This window comes from Misgurnus anguillicaudatus, chromosome 8 (genome assembly GCF_027580225.2).
Source record: "Misgurnus anguillicaudatus chromosome 8, ASM2758022v2, whole genome shotgun sequence".
Taxonomy (NCBI): domain Eukaryota; kingdom Metazoa; phylum Chordata; class Actinopteri; order Cypriniformes; family Cobitidae; genus Misgurnus; species Misgurnus anguillicaudatus.
The window spans coordinates 31,966,599-31,991,246 of record NC_073344.2 but is presented as its reverse complement, the minus strand read 5'-3'; positions in this window follow the sequence as shown (position 1 = coordinate 31,991,246).

Below are 24,648 nucleotides of genomic sequence, written 5' to 3'. Positions count from 1 at the left end.
TTTTCGTTTACCTAACGTCTCTAACACAGTTCGGCGAGACGCTGAAAATTTATTTCACGGCAGCAGGGGTGGGACACTAAGGGCATATTCACACCAACGCTCGGAAACACAAGGCGCGACGCACTGCCTTTTTTAAAAAAAAACACAAGGCGCTCAGCACGCATAAACAGCGCGCAAACGCTCCCTGTCCATAGAATATCATTCAAAAAAGGCGCCTGCAACTGCCATAAACGCTTTTGGTGTGATTGGCCCCTTAGAAAGCACATTAAAGCAACAGTCATACAAACATTAGCTGCGTTTCCATTAAAGATTTGCACAAAACTTTAGCGTTATTTTGCGTATAAAAACAATTGCGAAATAATGCCGTTTTGACGGGTGTTTTCGACTTCATGTAAATAATATAAATAAATATGTTGATGGCCGAATCAAAGACACAATAAACCCTAACATTACTATATTTACAATAGATGCGTTTACCTTTCAAATTGCCCAAATTGAAAAAGAGAATTAAAAATGCGTACAATTGAAACACAGCAATTTCGCATAAACCCCCATATATCACCAAAAGGTTTTTTATGCAATATATTGCAAAACTGCAATGGAAATATGTTTTTTTTTTTTTGCATTTACAGGTCACCCGATGTGGGTAAAAGTCCCATGATCACTATTTTAAAATAGGCTAGTTCTACTTTTATGCGGCGCCGCAAGAACCGACAGCCGGATGACATCAAAGTACCGCGAGAGCGAGACGAAATTAGACTTCGTATGATTTCTCTAATCGCTCTCGCGGTACTTTGACGTCATTCGGCTGTCTGTTCTTGCATCGCTGCATGAAGTCGAGCAAGCCTAATGTTTGCTTGGAGGACATGACAAAAGCGTTAGAGAGAGCGATTCAGGAATCGACTGATCTTTATGCTTTCGAGTCGCTTGCGCGTTATTTTTATTTCATCCGCATGCCTGGCTACGTGATGCCATATGAAGTCGAACACACTTGTTGTCGCCATGGTTTTTGAAATGACTTATCGCAAGACAACAAAATTAAGTTTTAGTCGAATAACATCAATTAATGGAAAGGCCGTCATTTCGCAATCGTTTTTGTTGAAATTTAGAAAACAACGCTAAAGTTTTGCGCAAAACATTAATGGAAACACAGCTACTATTGCTTATTTTTCTATTATCATTACTAATTTATTGATATTTTCTATATATCCCTGAATCACTTCAAAGATAAAATTCAAATACGGCCAGTTTTCTTCTATTTTCTTCAGAGTAAACCCCTGAAGTGCATGTCTGGAAATGAGATCTGACCACCTCACCTCCATTAAATGTTATTTACCAGCGTAGTTCAAATTTGCCTTGGGTCACGTAGTCAGGACTGCTGCGTGTCCTCTCACGAGGCTAAAATAAACCAAAGAGAACGTTTTAAAGTTTAATGGTAACAGCGCTGTCTTTAACACCCCCCTCACAGGACTGAGCCCTTTGTTCATCCAAACATTCTCCAATCAATAACATGGAACGGACCCAGACATCTTTATTCCACGGAAGCTTAGAGAGAGCAAAAGCCCCCTTTCTTCTGCCCAGCGTGTAGCAGAGCGGAGAAACGTTTTTACTTTTTTCTGCTAATCTCGTCTCATTCACACAGAGGCTTTTCAGGGGAGACTGATGATGCTCTGACTCCCAGAGCGTACTTTTCTGTTTGGACTGCAGATTACGACACCAACAGTGTCTTGGAACATAAAACTGTCTGTCATAAAAAAGTCCAAAAAAATCATAACATTGCAATCTTAGAGTCTTATGGAGGTACCAAGGTTTAGGTTGGGTATTAGATAATGCCATTGCCTTTTAAAACAATTAATATTTTATATTATACACTGTAAAAATGACTTTCTTAAATTAAGATGCACTTTTTTGATGAGCAAAATGACCTGAGAAAATAAGTCTAGTTTTTAGACAAAAACCTCATACAATTTAAGTGAATATGTGCTTAAAACAATAAATAAATAAATAAATAAATAAATAAATAAATAAATAAATAAATAAATAAATAAATAAATAAATAAATAAATAAATAAATAAATAAATAAATAAATAAATAAATAAATAATCTGCTAATGGGGTAAGAAAAAATATAGAACTTTTTTCTTAAAAAATTTATTAAATAAAATAAAAGATTTTTTTACCTCATTGCTATATTTTTTTGAAGCACAAATTCACATAAATTGTATATTTTTTGTCTAAAATCTACACTTATTTCCTTAGGTCACTTTGCTCATCAAGAAAATACATCTTGATTTAAGATTTTTTTATATTTGTACTGAATTTTTTTTACTATTTTGTGTCCCTCTATCTTAACAGATCGATCACAGGAACACATATACTGATAAAATATATAACTCAAATGCAATGTAAGTTTCTCTGGGTTTAGAATTGTATAGAAATGTGCATTTACCCTATCTAGGTAACTTTAAACTGTTCGCTCATGTGCACAATTTCATAATTTTACAAATATTTTACAATAATCACGCATTTACAATAATCACACATTAAAAGGACAAAATGCAAAATAAAGTTAAAAATGGATTTACGCTGTATAAACTAAACAAGAGCTTTACCGAAGCCTCTTCTTTTTTATGCAAGTGAACAATCTGCAGTGTATTTACCAGACTGATCTCACAGAATACTGTGTTATAGTCATGCAAAATGTGATAAATTTATTTGCGTCCATGGCACGAAATTCAGCTTTTTTACGTGCCTTGAGCACGAATGTCTTTTCCGTGACATTCGCATAAATAATTTTCGTGTGCGTTGCACGACTTTCTTTTTCGTTTTATTTTAGTATTGTTTTCTCATAGTTTTTCCTATTTTCTTATCATTGTCGCTTGGGGTTAGAATCACTTTTAGACATCATAACCCAAACCCCAACTCTAACACCAACCCCAAGCGACAATGATTTAAAAAAAAGGAAGAAAAAAAGGAGAAAACAATACATAAAATGACATGAAAAAGAAAGTTGTGACATGGACATGAAAAACTATTTCTATACTGTCACGAAAAAGACATTCGTGCTCAAGGCACGGAAAAAAGCAAATTTCGTGCCATTGACACGAATAAATTGATAAAATTTGATTTAACAGCGCAAAAGGTCACTGGTTTGATCCAGGAAACAAGCATACTGATAAAACATTTTATTTTTGTTGTAAGTTGCTTTGGATCAAAGCATCCTTCAAATGCATAAATGTAAACATACCGAACGTTTATTGTATAGGTGCCCTTGATCGAATACTTTTCCTAAACAATACGAGCCGATGTGCCGTACCAGCCAATTACACTTAAACATGGAGCATGCATGCAGTTTGATTGATTTTGCAACATCCCCAGCAAACCAAACCTATACGGCCTTGATTACGATACACTTTTCAATAGAAATCCCAGAGTATCAAAGTGAAGATTTGCAGCAGAGATGGCCTCATTGTGGATTCCTCCGGATGGGCTCCCACAGACGGGTGCTCTATGTCTTTGTGTCTGGCTCGGTGGATGAATAGGGGCTTAGACATGGCCTGAAGCCCTGCACCTTTTCTCCGCATTGATGGGGAATACATTATTCATCTGCTTTAAGGCTCATCAGACGGGTGTAAGCTCCGACCATGCCGCGCTCTCCGGGCCACGGACACAATAGGCCCTCCATCTACCCTGCACTCGTTGATTCACTCATTCACGCACGGCCTTTCTCTCTTCACCCCATCAGACAGCCCAGATGAAAGTGGACTTTCCCATTATTGATTATTTGACCGAGATCTCCTGGCATGGAATTACTTGTGAGTGAGATTGTGGTTAATGAGATTTTAGTTTGGACAGGGCTATAGTTGCTTGGAGTTTTGGTAACAATTTTAAATGCTTTGCTTCATTTAGGTTTACATGAGATCAATAATCCTTTACGAATACTAACTAAATGTTTTTGTGGTAAAAGGGTAGTAACCATGTTTTTTTTGGTGTAATAATTATTAATATCAAAGGGATGAATCAGTGCTTTCATGAAATTCGAGATGATCAGTAGCAGTCAACTCCAAATAAATTTCCCTGCTCTTGGTTTGCATGCATCATGAATGCATATTATTTCAAATCATCAAGATGTAATAAAGTGTTTTTAGAAACTATAAAGTCTTCCTGTAGCTCAATTGGTAGAGTATTGCAGCACAGAAGGTCATGAGTTTGATCCTGGGAAACACAGACACATATTAAAGAGCACCTCTTATGCAAAATCCACTTTTACAAGGTGTTCGGACAAAATGTCTGTTGGCAGTGTGGAAACACAACCATCCTATGGTGAAAAATATCCACCTGCTTCTTGTTTTTTTATCCACATTAAACCAAAGCAGTCTCATTAGACATGCGGTTTTGATTCTCTTATCAATGTGAGGTCATATTGATATAGCCCTGCCCACTAACAGTCCTGCATCACCATAGTTTCAACCGTCAGCGAGTTATACTCTGTCCACTAGATACTATTGTCTCAGATGGAGTCCATGATGTTTGAAAGCCAATGTTGATATTTGAAATCACCCAAACAAACACGCCCCTACCCCAATAGAATCTGGACCTTCTGTTGATAGACCCGCCCCACACATACGCAACCCGGCATTTGATTTGATTTGATTGGCTATAAGTGTGTTTTGGTAGTCGGCCCGTTTCCTTCTCCAAACCGTTTTTCAAACATCTTGGACTCCGCCTTTAATCAGATCTATTTTAACTGAATGCACCCACTGTCTGTTTGTAAGGAAGTGAGGAGCTGTAGCTCATTTGCATTTAAAGGTACAGACATTTGCTCCCACCCAAATAGGGGCATTTTGGACATGCTATTATAAATGATCTGTGGGGTATTTTAAGCTGAAACTTCACATACACATTCTGGGCACACCTGAGACTTATATTACATCTTGTAAAAAAGCCATAATATGTGACCTTTAAATCATGGGTCTCCAACCCTGTTCCTGGAGGGCCGGTCCTGCAGATTTCAGCTCCAACCCCAATCAAACAAACCTGAACCTGATAATCAAGTTGTTCAGGGCTACCTAAAAATTAGAGGCAGGTGTGTTGAAGCAGGGTTGGAACTAAAATATGCAGGACAGGTGCCCTCCAGGAACAGGGTTGGAGACTCATGGTTTCAATGTAGATCTTGTAACGCAATTCAAGTCGCTTTGGATAAAAGCATCTGCCAAATGCGTAAAAATATAATAACCTAGGCATGTAAACCGGGGTTTGCATTCCTGACAACTTAGATATTATGTCCTACCTCCGACCCTAAACTGTTCCGGTCAATAATGCGTCACAGCACATTAAAGAGTGCCAAAATGATATAGATTATTGAAATTTATTGATACATCTTACAAACGAGACTTTATCGATCTGGCCCGAGTTCAGATGTCAAATATCCAACTTCGAGTGCCCAGATGTTTACTTCGGGGTTTGAGGTGAGGAGGTCCGAAGCAGCTAAACGCCACATCCGTCAAAAACGAGATCAAGGATATTAACGTAATGCTCTCTGCGCATATTATACGTTCATCAAATACTTTTGCTTCAAATTTGCTTTATAGCGGCATCATTCAGAAATACGGTTTTGTTGGCAGAATCTGCAAAGTAAATTTTTCAGCAAAGTCTTTTAAATGCACGGAAGATAAACTGGATGCGCAAAAGGACTGTGGATCATATTCAAGCTTGTGTCCCTTGTGAGTACTTGAATATAACCAGAATGTGACAGTGACGCAGATCACAGCGCCCCCTAATGCGTGGTTCAGTGTAGTTTCGTTTACTTTATTTTTACATTCTGACATTCATCATTTGCAATGTTTCTAGTGTTTCAAGTCTTGACCAAAGAAGTGGAGTTTTTTAGAAGTGGAGGTTTTTGCACAAAAAACTTGCATGTACTTACAGGGTTTTGCAGTGAAAGACAGTCAAATTTACCAATGAAATGAATAAAGTGACATTTGTGAAAATAAGACATTTCAATTACTGACCTCAACAACCTTTTCATTGACGTTGAAATGAAATTACTGAACCTACACATAAGAAAAAATTCTCCTTTACAAGTAAACATTCAGACACACTTTATTTGATTTTTTGATAACTTCAGCATTTTCCTTAAGTGTAAAGGGCTCGTTATAGTTGTGCGTAGGTCCTACGGCCTAGCCGCGATGGCGTAGGTACCGCGTCGGTTTTCATTTATACTTTTGCGTCATCGTCCGCGTCGACGTGCAAACACACGCGCAGACCGCTGCTAGGCAGTAATCACACGTGTAAACACAGTAGCAGCGCGACCGTCAAAGAAGAAGAACTTACCAAGTTAACCCACAAACGAAGAAGAAACAGCAACTTGTTTTGTATAATTTGAGAAGACCAGAAGTAAATAAACAGGGACTTTTTATGCAGTTTAAATTAAATCACTCCTCAATTTGGCTAATCTTTGTTTTCACCGTCACAAACGGAAATACCTATGACACAGTTTTTCTACCTGATAGGAGGGGTTCTGGTGGACCAATCACAGCGCTTGCGGTCTGCGTAGATCTGACGCGCTGTAAAAATTTTTGCGTCAGGCAACGCAGAGCTACGCACAGGCTACGGTTAACCTACGACAGCTACGGCGTAGCGCTTACGCACAACTATAAATCAGGCTTAAGTGTAGAATCAAACAACAGAGCAAGAGAACAAGAGAAGTGTTTTGATAGTAGAATTGATTCCTGCATTCACACTTGTTTTCTCTCTCTATTACAGCTCAAGATCAAAGGGCTCTCGTTAACGTTAGCCCCTGTCAGTATTGTTAGCTCCAAGGATAGCAACAAAGGTCTGTTTTCGGAATCAGGTTGGGCAGAAGAGAGATGTGGTTATTCCTGTGGTAAGTTCACATCAAACTCTCGGGGGCTTGGGCGGAGAAAGATGAAAGAATAAAGAAGATCAGCACAATGTATGAGCTGCAATTTAGTCACACCCAAGGCAGTTTGAACTCTCTGATATACAATAAAAAAACTCCATAGATGGCTAAACTCTGTACAGTGCAAATCACTATACAGTGCAAAATGTGGTTACACTTTACAATAAGGTTGTATTTGTAATTGGTAAATGCATTAGCTAACGTGAACTAAGCATGAACAATGTTTTTAGCATTTATTAATTTTAGTTAATGTTAGTTAATGGCGATACAGCTGTTCATGTTAGTCCACACGTACACAGGTTTTTTATAAACAGAGTTTTCCTTCTGGCTAAAGGGCTGTCAAAGGGCATGCCACACCAACAGGTGGCGATATAATCTAACCATAAAGCCATTGCACAGACTCACCTCATCTAAACAAAGGAGATTGCTGCACACAATTTGACGTCAAACATAGAAGATAATGGAGCGATGCGGGGATGACCCGAAAAGTTAGCGGGATGCTGGTTTCCTCGACAAAAAGCCCATTCAATTTTTCCATAGACTTTTGGATTATTTAAAAAACACGATTTGTCTGACACGATAATCTTCACAGATGAACACAACTTTTATGAATTTTATGAACTTTTATGAAGTATGAAGGCTTTTTTTAATGAACTTTTTATGAGGAGTGAGTATTATGCTTGCTGTTTATTCGTGCTGAACGCCTTGCGTTTTGGCCACCTTCCGCGCCGCGCGTTTTTGAAGGAGCGCTCTGAGTGGAAAAGTGCCTGACGTCATTCACGTTTTTTCCATTGTGCAATCATATGAGGGAAGAGGCGGGCTTTACGTTATGGTGACAGAAGTTTACAGTTGAAACAACCGGACTTCACTCACTTACTGTCTCCTGTGTGTTTGTACACCTCTCACCCTTGATCAAGGTCAGAGCAAGCGTCCTCTTTTAAAGTATGTGCTAATATGACAGTTAACAGCAAAAGAGCGCACACGCTTCAATATTTGACTGACAAGACAGCTGCCTCTGTGGTTGCCTAGCAATATAAAAAGCTGCACCGCTCTGCTCTTTATTTTAAATGACCAAACAAAGTTTTGTAGTCCCATGTAGCAACTTGTTAAATTTTTTTTTTTAAATATATATATTTAAACCATAGACTGTAAAAATGGACATAGTGCTTTTTTGAAGCTTAAAGTAGGCGGTGTCTGCCGTCGCCATCTTGGCCACGCGTCACCACGCATCACTCGCAAATAACCAAAAATGAGTAAAGAGGTGGGACATGGGTGAAGCTGAGGTTGCTGGTTGCTGAAACCACACCTGCCTAGCTCAATTCTAGTGACAGCAGTGGCAGTTCACCCGTCACTCAAGTGACCACGCCCTTAATTATGCAGAGCTTTAAGGCTTAGGGCCCTATTTTAACAATCTATGCGCAAAGTCAACAAATACAACAAATGTACTATTTGCTTTTGTTTTTAATAACGCAAAACATTTATTTACTTACCAGGCTACAGGTTACACAGCTCTTAACGCCTTCTAATGTCTCAAAATCGGTCCTCTTTTTTGTCCAAGAGACTCAAAATTTTTCATATTTAAACATGTTTATGTGCTGCTGCGCATCCATGTGTGTGCAAACGTGCATTCTCGTCCCGTTTATAGGCGCATATTACTGACGCGCTCTTTAAAGGACAAGTTCGGTATTTTACACTTAAAGCCCTGTTTTCAGAATGTTTATGATGAAATAGAACGGTTTTAACTAAAATTTCGACATTTGCGACTGCCCCGAGAATTTTTGGGTGTTTGTGTTTCAGCTCCTACCTTTACAATGGGTTTAATGGTGCACCGGAACAATCCCTTCCAAAATGCACTAAACTTTCATCTACAAAGACGTGAAACTTATCGAGTGGTCGGGGGTGTTCAGTGATATGCTCACACAAAAATCGCGTTAAAAGATGCTTTCCAACAGCTGTTTTAGCATTCGTTGTTAACTTGTGGACCTATTTTTCCAAACGCCCCACACCCGTACATTCTTCCGCTTAGAGCTTGAATAATAGACACTCCAACCCAGTTGGTGGCGCTAATCCGCCATTGCCAATTGCAAGAATAGAAACAAAGTTCCCGGCACGGAGTAATACCGTACCTCACAGCACATCTAATACAAGTCAATGGAGTTGGCAAAAACTACGATAAAACCTGTTGGAATGCGTATTTTGCAGTGATTTTTGTGTGAGCATATCAGTGAACACCCCTGACCACTCGGTGAGTTTCACGTCTTTGTAAAACGAAAGTTCAATGCATTCCAGGAAGGATTGCTCCAGTGCACCACTAAACCCATTGCAAAGGTAGGAGCCGAAACACAAACACCCAAAAACTCTCAGGGCAGCCGCACATGTCAAAACCTCAGTCAAAACCGTTCTACTTCATCACAAACAATCTGAAAACAGGGCTCCAAGTGCAAAATACCGAACTTGTCCTTTAAATAACAAAAACAATATTGCGCCATTGAGTTTAGACTTTAGACCAGGTTTTAGTTGCCTCAAAAAATGCCAATAATGCACCTCAACACACCTCATTTTCAGACCAGAACTCCCATGGCCGCAAAATTGGGCACAAATGCACTTGCTATTTAAACAACATGAAGCTAAACATGAAAATTAAGATTGTGCCTGGTTGAAACTAGCAAAAGATACTTGTGCTGCATTGCGCCATGTGTATGATAATGTATTGACAAAAAAATTCACCCCCCTCACAGTTGTCATGAGGGGCAAAATTAGACCAAAAACTCTTTTTGTTGTAAACATATTATTTTCCACTGTAAATTTGGGCATTTTAACATGGATGTCTATGGGAATTGACTCCCTTTTGGAGCCTTTGGCGGCCAGTCGATGAATTGCAGTTTAAGTCACTTCCGTATTGGCTTCATCAGAGAGATGGGAAGGTTGCCCCTCGATTTAAACCCTTTGTTGTTTTTACAATTTCAGAACTATTCTGGTGTTTTTGTCTATATTTCAAGGACACCCATTTAGTAGTAAATGATTGTTGGCCAAGTTATTTATTAATTAAATCAAAACAGGAGTAATTTATTAAAACTCATTTGCCCAATTGAATTACAATCGCATTTAATTATGAACTTAATTATCATTACATTTTGTAACAATAATTTGTTTTACTTATTAAATAATGTGTGTCACAATGGTTATTTTTAAATTGTTGCTAGTACCACACTTTATATACAAATATGACTACCAATGCATGATACAAAGTCTTTACTTTACTTACTTTTTATATTTATAGTGATGTGATTTTATCTGTATAAAAAATAAACAGCAAAATAACAACGTCATCAATAAAACAACTAGCCTACCTCTTGTTTGCAACTCAGCCACTTTTATCTGCTTATGAATTATTGACGCTTCTGATAAGCTGCAATAGATTATTAAAGTGTCTACATCAGTGTTAATATTGTTTTTGTCATTGATGTCTGCGAGCATGCTTAGATTAATTCCATCTCAACATGCTATTGAATCTATTAGGAGGTGGAGAGGCTAATTTGATTTGATATCATTTTAATAAACTTTCACTGTGATTTGAGAGATTGTTTCAGGCTATCTATGTAATTTGCAGTTATAACAGGCACTTAAGTGAGCTTTGATAGCAGCGGATGGCCCTCCAAGTCGTCTGAATACATTAGCCAGCCCAAAGCCAAAGCAGACAGACTAGACAGTAGATCTATTTTGCAAATTATACATGCTAATATTGCCAGTCGAAGAGAGTTTTAGCTTTTGTTTTGATCTTTAGGCATCACTTCACGCAACAGATTTGTTTTATATCAAGACTCAACAAAGGCATGAAAGAAGAAATGTGTTTTTGGATGCAAGGAGAAGAAAGCCAGCATTATGGAAACAATGAATATAATTTGTTTATCCGGGGTAGTAGGGGAGATTTGTGCGTGTTGTTTAACGCTGGATTTCATTGAAAAGTACCAAGCGGGTCATAAGTTGCATGCGGTAAGTAAGACTTCTGTGGTATGTTGGAAATAGGCACGTGAGTACATATTATGTAAACGAAACGAACATGTATGAATCATAAGTTAAACACTGTTATATAGTTTTGCATGACTCGTGACTCGCTCCTCCCGCAACTCGTAACTCCTCCTTCTGAATTTTTTCGTACATTATCGGAAAGAATCGCTAAAGCTAATCTTTCTTTTATTAATCTGATAAAACTAAAGTCTCTTCAGATATATTAAGGATGTAATACTACTCTATAAGTACTCCAGATTAACATCAGATATGCAGAAACAGCGTGTGTTATGGACACATGAAGGCATAAAGTCATGTCCGAATCCAGTGTTTGGTTTATTTCCTGTCTCCTGAGTTACCTTCATGTCCTGTCCCACAATTATATGCGTTGTCTTGCACAGAGAATGTGATTGGTCGAGCCTGGCCGAGTTAAAAAAAAAATTAATTTAGTGCACACATTTTGTGTAAATAAAGTTACTATTTCAAATATTTACTCAAACATATCGTTTCACTTCAGAAGACATTTATTAACGCATTGAGTCATTTAGATTACTTTTATGATGGATGTATGTGCTTTTAGCAGCTTTGCCACATAAACATTAATTAAAATCTTCAGCTAAATATTTACATAAAAAGTGTGACTGCATCATTTAGCAAATTGCTAATTAGGCGCTGCAGTAATTAATAAGACATTAGCATTTGTGTTGAGCTCTTACTGTCTTGGCTTGTTTTTCATTAGTGTGAATCTGGACACACCAGGGTCACGGAGACAAACCATGAGTCCCTGCAGACACATTAATGTTGCGTTAGCTTTCTCTCCAAACTGTGCTGAGCAGCCCGGGTTTCCTATTAACAAAGACAATATGGTGATTTACATCGGTAAACATTAGCTACAGATTTTCATAAAAAATTGTAATTGTAAAAAATATGCAAATTCAAAGTAAAACTATCTATGCAAATCAATTCAGATTCACCTTTCAAAAGCTGATATGAAACTTTATGATGAAACCAACAAAAGGATGCAACAAAATGATTTATTGTCTTTTTTTATTGAAAACGATCCACACAGACTATCTAGCAATATAACAGCACATTATAATCCAATCACCACACTGTAAAAAATACTTTGCTGCCTTAAAATTTTTTGTTGAATCAATTCGGATTTACAAGTCATTTCAATTTACTATTATTTATCTTGACTAGAGATGAGTTGTTATAACTACAGGTGAGTTGTTTTAACTTATAAAATTAAGTAGAATTTTCTCAACTATATTTTATAGGTTGTGACAACTCATCTTTGTTGATATGACTTGTAAATCTGAGTTGATTTCACAAAAAATGTAAGGCAGCAAAGTATTTTTTCAGTGCAATCATATATTGTAAAAAAAATTGTTCAACTTAAAAATGTAAGTTACCTGCAATGTAAAAAAATTCTGTCTTAAATTTTTTTGTTAAATCAACTCAGATTTACAATTCATTTCAACTTACTATTATTTATCTTGACTAGAGATGAGTTGTAATTCTACAGGTAAGATTGTTATAACTTATAAAATATAAAAAAGTCAACTTACTTTTATAAGTTGTAACAACTCATCTCTTTTCAAGATAAATAATACACTGAAAAAAATCTTCAGTTGCACGTGATTAAATTAAGTTTTCTTAAAATGATTTTTCTTCTTTTTTTTTTAATCTACGTAATTTAATTATGTACACCAGTTCAACATGATTGAAACAAGTTTTCTTAAAATGAAATTAATTTTAATGAATGTTAATTTCATTTTAAGAAAATCTAATTTAATCATGTGCAACTGCAACCGATGTCCAGATTTTTTTTCAGTATAGTAAGTTGACATGACTTGTAAATCTGGGTTGATTTAACAACCAATTTTAAGGCAGCAAAGTATTTTTTAAAGTGTGGTTACCATAAACATTTTTGTTAATTCAACTTAAAATTATTAAAATTATTAGTTCACAGTTAACTTAAATTTTTAAATTAATTAAAGCACCTATATTGTGCACGGAAATTATGTTGTGCAATCATTTTTACTGTAAAACTGCCGCATGAAGTTAAAACAACCTCAACCTACTATTTTAAGTTTTGGCTTGTGAAAGTTGACATAACTTATAAAATAAATATTTTTATTTAAGTAAAATAAAAATATATGTTGATTTGACAAAAATGCTGTAAATATTGCTGTCTTTTATTGAAAATGCTTCAATAATTTGAGCTTAATCTTTATTTTAGTTCAATTTCAAGGTATCCTCACTGATTCACAAAAATTAATGACATGGCCATCAAGGTTTTTGTGTTTATTTACAATTTATTATTTCATCCATTTGAGCTATTTGCATAATGCAATAGTTTCAGAAATAATACACATTTGTTTACATTTCTGAGCGATTGTTCGCACAAAAAGAAAGTGTTTTCTCACCCATCTATGTTTTCTTAATGCAAGTTTGAGGTCAAGAGTCACAATGTAGAACAATTATTGAGGTCACAGTTCGTCGGTTTTACAAGAGCTGAGTGAAAGCAGAGCGGTTTGAACTCATACATTGTAGGGAATAATTATTCACACTGTTGTTTTAGGAAAAGCCAACGCTCGGCAAATAAAGCACATGCTCCGTTAATTTTGAATTTTAAAGAAGCAGCCAAATGGGGGAGTGAATATAGTTCATCGCTGCTCTATCGATTAATTATGGAAATGGTGTGCATTGCTAATTTCTTTGAGATGTCGAGAATGTCAAGAAGTCAAAGGTTTTTTAGGAGCATCGCTTGAGTCGAGCAGGTCCACTGAGATGTCCCTCCAAGTTCAGATGTCCTGAAGGCACGAATAAATGACCAGATGAGCTTTGACTTTGATTATTAGAGCTTTCATGGGAGCACACTGCGGAGAAATATTTCAGAAATATGTAGATGTGCGGAGTGTAGCTTTTGTTAGTGGAATCGCCTTGAAAAGCAATCGAAAATCAGTAACACTTCCACATATACAAGTGTTATGTCACATTTTCACCAAACATAACTAGTTCAGTCCCTTAAAATTTGTCCCATGTGGGTAGAAGTATAATTTGTGACTACATGCTAATGCTACTTCAATTAATTGCAATAGAAAAAGGCAATTTAGGAAGCCCCAAGGAATCCTAAAGTGAACCACATTACTTTCATCTTCCATGTATCCTAAAAAAAACATCATGCAAAGATCTCACACGGAAGCAGCTGAAAGTTGGTACAACTACTTTTGACTTGTTAGATATTGTTAGTATACCTGATGCCAAATTGAGTGTGTTTACCCTCCTGAAAAAACCAATAAAACCATTACAGAAAATTCTAATGGTTTTATTGGTTTTATTGGGAATTTTATTGGTTCTAATGAAATATGGCCCAAAAGACACTACGGTGTATTGGTTTTTGTTGGTCTCTAATGGTTTGTATTGGTTCTAATGGTTCTATGTATTGATTCTAATGGAATATTGCACAAAAACACTACAGTGTAGTGGTTTTAATGGTAAAAGCTAATGGTTCCTATTGGCATTTAAATGGAAACCATTAGAATTTTCTGTAATGGTTTTATTGTTTTTTTTTCAGCAGGGTATGTGGACATTTTTCCAAACACATCATTAAAACACATTAGCCCTGGTCATAAACTACAACATCTAACTTAGCTTGAAGTGCCAAAGTTTATGCAAAGAAATCATACAAAAATATACTATAATTCTTCATTAGAAAGTAAAAGCTGGCACTGTGCAGCTTGCTTGGTGAAGTATTGGGTTGAGAGCACAGAGGTCATGGGTTCGAATCCCATGGACACACATATTAGTAAAATGTATACTTTGAATGTAATTTAAGATCCAACTGGATTAAAGCATCTGATGAAAACCATAAATGCAAAACATCAGAAGATCAGAGTCTTATACTGAGCTACTGGATAGGCTGTGTGCCAAGATGACTGAAGGTTGTTAGGGTTTTGGGGTTATGTCAGCCTGAAATTATAGGGTGTTTTACCTGTATAAACAGTTTGTCATTTTAATTAAACTAATCTTATAGACTCAGGAGAATGTGAAAAACAGATGTTTTTAAAGAGAGTCTGAATATGAAAAACCACACTACCAAAATCTCATATTTGGGGAAGTAATATCATAAAAATAAAGGTGCTTAAAAGGGTACACTGCAAAAAATTATATTCAAGAAAAAAAATCTTAGTATTTTTGTCGGGTCAAAACGACCCAAGAAAATAAGTCTCACCCCATTGGCAGATTTTTTTGCTGCTTGTTTTATGCAAAAAATCACTTAAATTTGATATTTTTGGTCCAAAAACTGGACTTATTTTCCTAGGTCGTTTTGCTCATCAAGAAAAAGCATCTTAATGTAAGAATTTTTTAGATATTTTTACTGAAAACAAAAATACTAAGAATTTTTTCTTGAAAATAATTTTTTCAGTGTACAATAGATAAACCATTTTTGGTTTCCCAATGAACTTATTAGTCAAGGGTTCTTAACAAAATAGTCTATGGAACAATTTTCCATCACAAAAAATATTTTGTACTTCAGAAAGGTTCTTTATGAAACCATACAGGCCAATAATCATTTTTTATTAAAGAGGATTGTACATTTAAACACAATTATTTGAAAAATGTTGACAAATTTAATGTCAGCCTTAAATCAAAATAACCACTATTGCATGCATGTTTGGCATAATATTGTACTAATTCATTTGAAATCAATATGTATCTTAAATTACTCTGCTTTTCAGTTGGCATTACAAAAAATAATTCCTTTAACCTTAAGCTAGAAGTACAGTAACGTTATTACACATACACGAGTGTCCGCGTACTGTATGCGCACTTTACACATAGATCACGCATGCGCGTACAAGAGAATGTAGTATGTAACCCAGGAGATTGCATTGCGTCGAAAACATGTGTACATGTATGATTCAAATAAACTATGCTTTGGATTGCCGTGGACGTACATTTGACCATGCACCTACGTTCGCCTACACGTAAAAAATCTAACTATACACTTGGCTTGTAGCGATGCTCCGATCAGTATATTTACAGCCGATACCGATTAGTTGTCTTCGTGATCGGCCGATACCAATGCCGATTCTTCAAGGTGATATGCAAGCTCTTTTATGACTGTAACTGTTAAAAAAATCTAGATAAAGTAATACAACAGATGTTGCCTTTGTTTTATTACTTGCAGTAATTAGCTATATTATTGTTTTAATGGAAAATCAAATAAATTAGCACAACAAATATTTCTTTTGCAAATAGAAATTTAATATGCATTTAAAAAAAGAAGTATGTCTGTTAAAAGTAATGAAAATAAAACACTCCACAGTCTTTACTATATGAATTAAATATACACGCATTCGTTTAAAGTACAACAGTTCTTCAGTCACGAGCAGAGAGTGATTTTATCGAGAGATGAATTAGGTTACTGTAGCTTTAAGACACAAGATCGATCGCTCTGTACACGTGTGCTGATGACAGGTGGTCTGTGTGTGTGTGCGCGTCAGATGTACGCAGACAAGAGCAGCTGTGAAAAAAAATACAAATTTAAACTTTCAAAACTTTAAAACGCACTCAAATAATAAACTTTCAGCATAAGGGTGCAATTGGCATCGAAGATATATGTTGTATACGCTGATTGATGTGAATGTGAAGACGCATCGCACTGTTAGGACCAACCTGATCTCACGAAAAATAAAGTTTAGAAAATATAAAAGAATAAATCAGAAAAAATTGTATAAACCAATATTTAAAGTGACATACTAACGCAAACACCAAATCTAACCCTAAACCGAAGCGAAAATGGTTTGAAAACAGGAAAAAGCAGTTGAGTAACCAATCCGTGAGAATGCCACGGAAAAAGACATTCCGTAGCAGGGCCACGGAAAAATGCGGAGATCCGTGAGAATGCCAAGGAAAAATGAGCACAAAATTCCGTGACTACCCCACGGAACTTTGTGAGATCATGTTGGTTAGGACTGGAGTGCGTCCAAGAAATCCATATTCGCACGTCGCACATGAGCAACGGGTTATAAAAATGCTTGCACTGCGTAAAAATGGTCTCTAATTGCAGCCGCATTCAGGAGCCCTGTGATGACAAAAGTAAACAGAAAGATCGGGTTATGAGATCTGCAAATTTAGCGAGGACCGATCGCGTCATTTAATGCCGTTATCGGCTGATACCGATCTGCCGCCGATTGATCGGCATCCCTATTGGCTTTACTCTTCACCTATGTGCTTCTATATAACACCCATGTTTCACAATCCAATAAATTACTTATGAGTTAAATATCTAGTTTTGGTCAAAAGTTTGGCAGATTACGACAATGAAATGATGCGCTAATTGGTGTTTTCAGGTTTAAGACTTTACTTCACAAACGAATGAATTTCATGCTGTTTGCTGGTTTTTCTTCTTAATAGTTTGGTAGGTGGAGATTTATTTTGTCTAAGATGAGACTGACATTGGCTTAGAGGCTTTGTTTTCAGTAAAAGACATGTAAGAACACAGAGCACAGCTACTGACAGTGTCAGAAAGGTAGGCCAGAAAGGTGTGCTGGGTCAGAGGTTAAAATATCTACGGTCCGCTGGATCAGCAACGTCTTGAAAACATCCAGAGCTTCTTCTTCTGTTGATTTGAAGAAAAGGAGCAGAAATTAATATGATCTGATGGAAGAAGTTTCAGGCAGTGTCAATGTTTTGCCATGTTTTTTGAACTCCCTACCAAGAGCACTAAATGTTTCATTTCATACAAAGCTATTAGAGATTATTGCTTTGATATTATGGATTTTCAATGCTTAGAAATGTTTGGGGTGCAAGGTTTTCTAAAAATTTGTAAAATAAGTCTTTAAAGTGGGTTTTAAAGGGATAGTTCAATCAAAACTAAAAAAAAATGTTCATGCTTTTATGTTTATTCATATTATACAGTACATTTTGACACAACAAAGTAATACAGAAATGAGCCACCTTTGGTTTTGTTGCAGAACACTTTCCATTCTGTATGCATTGTAAAAAAATAATGAGAGAGTTTGAGTTCCTCCAAATCTACCCTTATATCAGCATCTGGAGAACATTGTGGGTTTCTGAGGAACCAGGACAAAGACCATGACATGCAGTTCAGAACAGATGGCCATTCAAGTAAGTATTCGTGCCACCAGTACTTACCAAACGATACACTGGCATTGCTTCATATATGATTATTGGGTGAATAATGTTTCTCATATGTCTTCATACTGAAAGCTGTCATTAGAAAGGAACTCAGTTTTGGTGAGTTTGATTGAAGACGGTATTTACTGTGCCAGACAGCATGTGCTCCCGTTCCAGATCTCTCCTCCCAAAGTTCAAATGTCGCCCACTTTGAAATCTGGTGGCTATTATTGAACATTCCCCCCAAATTTTCCACTTTTATTGCATTTAGAGAATAAAGTAAATCACCCTGTTTCTGCGGGCCCATTATCCACCCTTACGTGACCCTTTTGAGAATTAATCCAGCCATTTTTTTGCCACCGCGCTTTCAAGGCTTTTACGTAAACGCCATCATGTTGCATTTAAAATTATTTACACGTTTGCCAGACACTTTTACCTTAAGCAAATTGTTGTGCGTGACCTTGGTGCCGTTAACTCGATAAGCTTACAAACCCAGCACATTCTTCAATGAAAGCCCGTCTACACACTATATTGTGTCAGGTCCATTAAACAATCCAGACTTTTTCTAAATAAATGTTTTAAGATGCAAACAAATTAATGACCCCTTACAAGTTTATCCTTTGAAATTGTGCACATCAGGAAATGTTTTTTTACTTTCTTCCAGGAGAAAAGTCACATTCTTAAACAAGTGGTCTGTGTCCATAGTGAGAGAATGTGAACGTCCTGATGTGTTTGTTTAGCCTGATGGCCTCTTCCTCTGGAGAGAAGTGGATCACTTCACAGTCTACACTAGCATCAATGATCCATTTAATCCTGTCTTACAGCTAAACCAACACTGTTCTGCTTCAACCAACGCTGAGAAGAGGCATTTTAAATCATAAAGTCTCAGATAGCTAGACATGGACATTTTTTGGTGGACGGTTATGCCAGGCACAATTTTTTCAGGGGATCATTTAAATACTTTAAAATTCTATTTTTCTTCTGCAAATCTCAAAAGATGATATTTTGATGAACATTTAAAGAAAAATTTAAATGTTATCATTATTTACTTACCCTTATGTGGTTTTTAAAGCCCAATGTCTTTTGCTGTTCTTCAGAACCCAAACACAGATTTTTAACTCTTTTACCACTGCATCTGATCTCTATCAAAAGTCCTTTATAAAAATGTAATTATCTCAGCTTTTTGGTGTTTTTGAAGAAACATTCCCATATTTGAGAGGTAATAAAAAGAAAACTGGTGAAGGTAGGATGAAACGTTTTTGTTTTTTTGTTTGTTTTGTTTGAAAACAGAGGGTCTGTTCTTTCATTTAATATATTGTATGTTTATATATTTAAAGAAGAGCGGAAAGAGTTAAAAAATGTTGTTTGGGGTTTCTGGTAACTATGGGAGTGGATGGTGACCACCTAGGCTCCCATAATAATGAAAAAAAAAATAGCTTTAAAAGGACTCAAAATTGTTAAATAAATAACTCGACTTGTGTCATATGTTTTAGGTGTCCCCAAGACATTTATTCTACCTTTTTGTTGTGGATATTGCTGTTGTTTCAGTTGTTACACATTTATTAAGACTAAACATCTAAATAACTGCCTAAACCAGAGGTTTTCAAACTTTATGATGCCAAGGACCCCCAAATATAATGGACCTTTGTGAGGGACTTCCCTACCTAAAATAAATCCACAAAACCAGTCATATGGGTCCATTTTCTGAAATTGATATATATACGCTTTCAATTGATGTTTGGTTTGTTAGAATAGGACAATATTTGGTCCAGATATATGATTTGAAAATCTGAAATCTGAGGGTACAAACAAATCTAAATATTGAGAAAATCACCTTTAAAGTTGTCTAAATTAAATCAATGCATCCACTCATAAAAATAAAGTTTTAATATATTTACTGTAGGAAATGTGCGAAATACTTAAAGGAAAACACCACCGTTTTTCAATATTTTACTATGTTCTTACCTCAACCCTTCTTTTTTCAATGCGTACACTTAATCTTTGTACAGCGCATCGTGAATGTGTTAACATTTAGCCTTGTCCCATTCATTATTTAAGATCCAAACAGGAATTAATTTAGGGGGCTGTTTACACTTGGTATTAAGATGCGTTTTCATCGATCGAATCACAAGTGGACGAGAGAGACACTTTACGTTTACACCTGGTATTTAAATCTGTCTCTTTTGTCCACTTTCGACCGCTTCTGTGCTGAATACTGTGAGGGGGTGGTCTGTGAGACGGTGGGCGAGTCTCTCTGCTGTCATTCAAACGCGAGCGGGAGTAATGATGAGTTTATATGGACGCAAACTAATATTATGTCGGAGTCCACTGCTTGTTTAGCAAGTTAACATGCTGCACAGTGTTTTTTTACATGTATATGTAAGAGCTTTCTCTGAATTTTATGAAATAGGATCGCGCAACTTTCACACGCTTTAAAAACGAAACTACGGATATCAGCCGCTTTAGTTTTATCAATGAATGGCTAAAAATAGCACTGTTCACTGTATGTTCACGCCAGAAGTCAAAAAAGACGTAAAACTTGTGTTTAATACCTCAGATTAGATAAATGGGCGGAGAGAAGGCGGTCGCGTGTGGCTGTTCGAACGCATTCAACCACATGTGCGTTCCGCAACTCCAAAGCGATCCGATCGAAAGTGGTTTCGACCACCTCTGGATGTGGTTGAAAGTGGTCGAAAGTGGACGAGCTCAAAACGTTTTGAACACTGTTTACACCTGGCATTAACGGCGTCCACTTGTTATCCGATCGACGAAGACGCATGTTGGTGCCAAGTGTAAACAGCCTCTAGAAGCCACCAAACACTTCCATGTTTTCCCTATTTAAAGACTGTTACATGAGTAGTTACAGGAGTAAGTATGGTGTAACAAAAGAAAACATGGCGATTAAAAATAAGAACTATATTGTATGGCGGAAGAGCATTTGCAGCACTTCGACCTCGGCGCGCAGAAACATCATCACTCCTAACTCCTCCGCCTCTTGCTCAAACTTCCATCAATATTACTGTGCCCAAGGTCAAAGTGCTAAAAACTCTTCCGTCATACAATATAGTTCTCATTTTTTTATTCGCTTAAAAAATAGCCATGTTTTATTTTGTGCCACCATACTTACTCATGTTACTACTCATGTAACAGTCTTTGGTCACACTTTATTTTACAGTATCACTGTTACAGTGTAATTATACATTTAAGTACTAATATAATAATCATTAACACCATGTACTATAGGGTTGGGGTTAGGATTAGGGTTTGGTTTAGGATTATTTGCATGTAATTCTGCATAATTAACTGTTATTACTATAATAATTACATTATGTGTAACCCAGTCGGTAAATAAGAAAAACATGGAAGTGTTTGGTGGCTTCTAAATTCATCCCTGTATGGATCCTAAGGAATGAATGGGGCTAGGCTAAATGCTAACACATTCACGACGTGCTGTACAAAGATTAAGTGCATGCATTAAAAAAGATAGGTATGTATTATTCGTCTAAGTTGGGGTAAGAACATAGTAAAATATTGAAAAACTGTGGTGTTTTACTTTAATATCCTAATGATTTTTGTCAAAAAAGAAAAATAGATAATTTTGACCCATACAATGTACTTTTGGCTTTTGCTACAAATATACCCGTGTTACTTATGACTGGTTTTGTGGTCCAGGGTCAGAAATATTACGTTTTTGCTAATTAATATTTTTATGTTTTATGCAAAGATTTATCCAAAACATTGCTCGAAAAGGAAGCAGAACTGTTGCAAAAATAAACAAAGCAAAAACTACACATAATTAAAAGAACATACGAAACCACACACGCTTCAAATGAGAAACCACAGTTATTTACCTAAGCAGATCCAGACCGCTTTAGTTCCCTTGCTCGCCATATCAGCCAAAAATTGGCTTTTGGCTCTGAACAGTTTCCAGAAGCGCTGGTCCTGTTGGCTGAGATTCAGCATGCTTTGCTCTGGGGAGGTGAGACTAGATTACAGAGGAGCATTGAAGCGTGATCCTGAGGATGGCATGCATGTGTGTATACGTGTTAAGCGTGCGTGCATACAGTATGTACATTACTCACCATATGCATTAGCGCTACAATGTCATCATATCAAAGAAATGCTCATGAAGTGAGGATCTCGAAAATGCTAATGCGTTATTTGTGTGTAACGGCACACGGATGGGGGGGAGTGACGAATAGTACTTTTGGGGCACGTGCATGTGGAAAATTGAACTGGGACTATCTGTCGTTTAGGTATATATCATATATAATGATAATGTAAAACAGTACATCATGTTTTCTGTATTTATAATAAAGCATATGTGGAAGTCCTGTAAGACAGGTGTGTGCCTGCTTTTGCTAGAAATCAACAAGATATATTTTTTGCTCTAGAGATGTGGACACATCTGACCTCACAATCTCCCTAGAGCTGCCTTACAGTACATACAGATAAATGCTGTACTGAAGGTGTGTGTGCGCGCGCGCGCGTGTGTGTGTGTGTGTGTGTGTGTGTGTGTGTGTGTGTGTGTGTGTGTGTGTGTGTGTATGTGTGTGTTTGTGTGATCTACTCAACATGTACTGTAAAACATCTAATATTTCTTATTTCCCAAAAGAACCCTATGTTGTAAAATAGTCATAAAAGGATATGAGTGTATCAGTGCACAAACATACAGCACACACACACATAGAGTACACACACAGTATGTATGCACACACATACCTACAGTATCCATACACACAAGCACACACAAACGGACACTCAGATAAGCAGTAACCAGTTGCGGCTGTCAGTGGACAAAGGTGTCAACAGTATTATCAATCATTTCCAGAAGTCTCTCTGACCGTGCAGCTCTTCTGCACTCTGGTTATCTTTTTATTACTTGCCAATTATGTTTTATCAGTGTTGGGTAACCCTCTTTCTTTTCTTCTAATCTTTCACTTTAAGCTGACCACAATGTCCTCTGAGGACAAGAGACCAGAAAGAAAGGATGATCAAATTTAACAAGAAGTGAACAACAAAATGTTGATTATTGTTTTCCTGGTATTATTTTTTTTATGTTGTTTTAGTATGAAATACAAAAGTAATCTGTTGGTGATGTATTAAAAATTACTTTTTATTTTCTGTGGATATTTTCATGTGCAATACTGAAGGGTGTCAGGAGCGATACAACAGTATAGCGGGCAAGAAAAAACAGATTGAAAGTAAAGTAATTTTCAACGAGTAATGCTGCATACACACCAAGCGCAAAGCATCATTTAACTTCATGGCTGCAAATTTTTCGCTTGAGAATATTAGGCTCGCAAATTCTGCGCAGAATCGATTACCAGTGACCACCACGAAATGCATGCTGTTACGACTGACAAGCTGACGTCAAAAACTCTCCCGATAGCGAGGTGGGCTCGTTGGATTCAACAGTCGGACGCAGATGCTCTCCACCGGCTGCGTTGAGATGAGCAAGTTCTGCACAGAATCGATCACTGGTGATCATCACGAGATGCATGCCGGATAAAAAAGTGTCTGAGTTACGTTTGACTTGCTTTGATGTCACACTGACGTGTGCCAAAAACTCTCCTGATAGCGAGGCAGGCTCGATGGATTCTGCAGTCGGACGCAGTTGCTGTCCACCGGCTGCGTTGACGAAAAGCATGATGGGAAAGGATTGCTGACGACACAGCTTAATGCTCATTGGCCCGGTGATGTCAGCTGATGACTTCTTGATTCTAAAACATCCATTACCTATAGAAGTTTTTATATGTATTTAATGTATATGTATGTAATCTCACGAAAATCGCTGAAGCATCATGTTCGCTCTAGATTACTTGCGGGATTTAACTTCGTGTAATGCAAATTTTTCGCTTAAATTTAATATTTTTAACTTGCGCAAAGACACATTTGAGGCGAACAGCGCATGTTTTTGCGGCAATCTCGGCACCCAATTCACGGTATTTGCATCGCCCTGCGTGAGTTCGTGTCTATTCACATCTTTGCATTGACTTTGTATGTAATCTGTATGTAATATTATAAATATTCAACTCGAGCGAAAAATTTGCATGAAATTAAATTAAATCCCGTGAATAATCTAGAGCGAGTAATGCTGCAGACCAGTCGTGATAGAGGCGTCAAGCGCAAGTGATTTCAATGTTAAGTCAATGTGAATACGCTTTGACGCCCGTCTGGAGGTCTCGCGAGTTGAAAAATTTTAACTATGGCGGAAAAACGCGCTACGTTGACCAATCAAGAGCTTCTAGTAACGTGATAACAGGAAGCGAGGGGAGTCGCAGAAGCCCCTTACATGATGCAAATTTTCATGTGAATGTCTCGATGACTAGAATTTCATGCGCGGCTTTCACTCACGAATGAAGCGAGGAAACTCAAAATGTTCGAGCGGCAAACTAGACAACAAATTTGATGCCTCAAACGCGGCTGGTGTGAACCCACGGTAAGTCGGACACTTCACCAATCTTGCAGTCCAGTTGACCAGGAACGTCAGCAGATATTGCATTCGTGTATTTTATTGCGGATGAAATAAACGCATTTACATGAAGATGTTTATAAGGAGAATC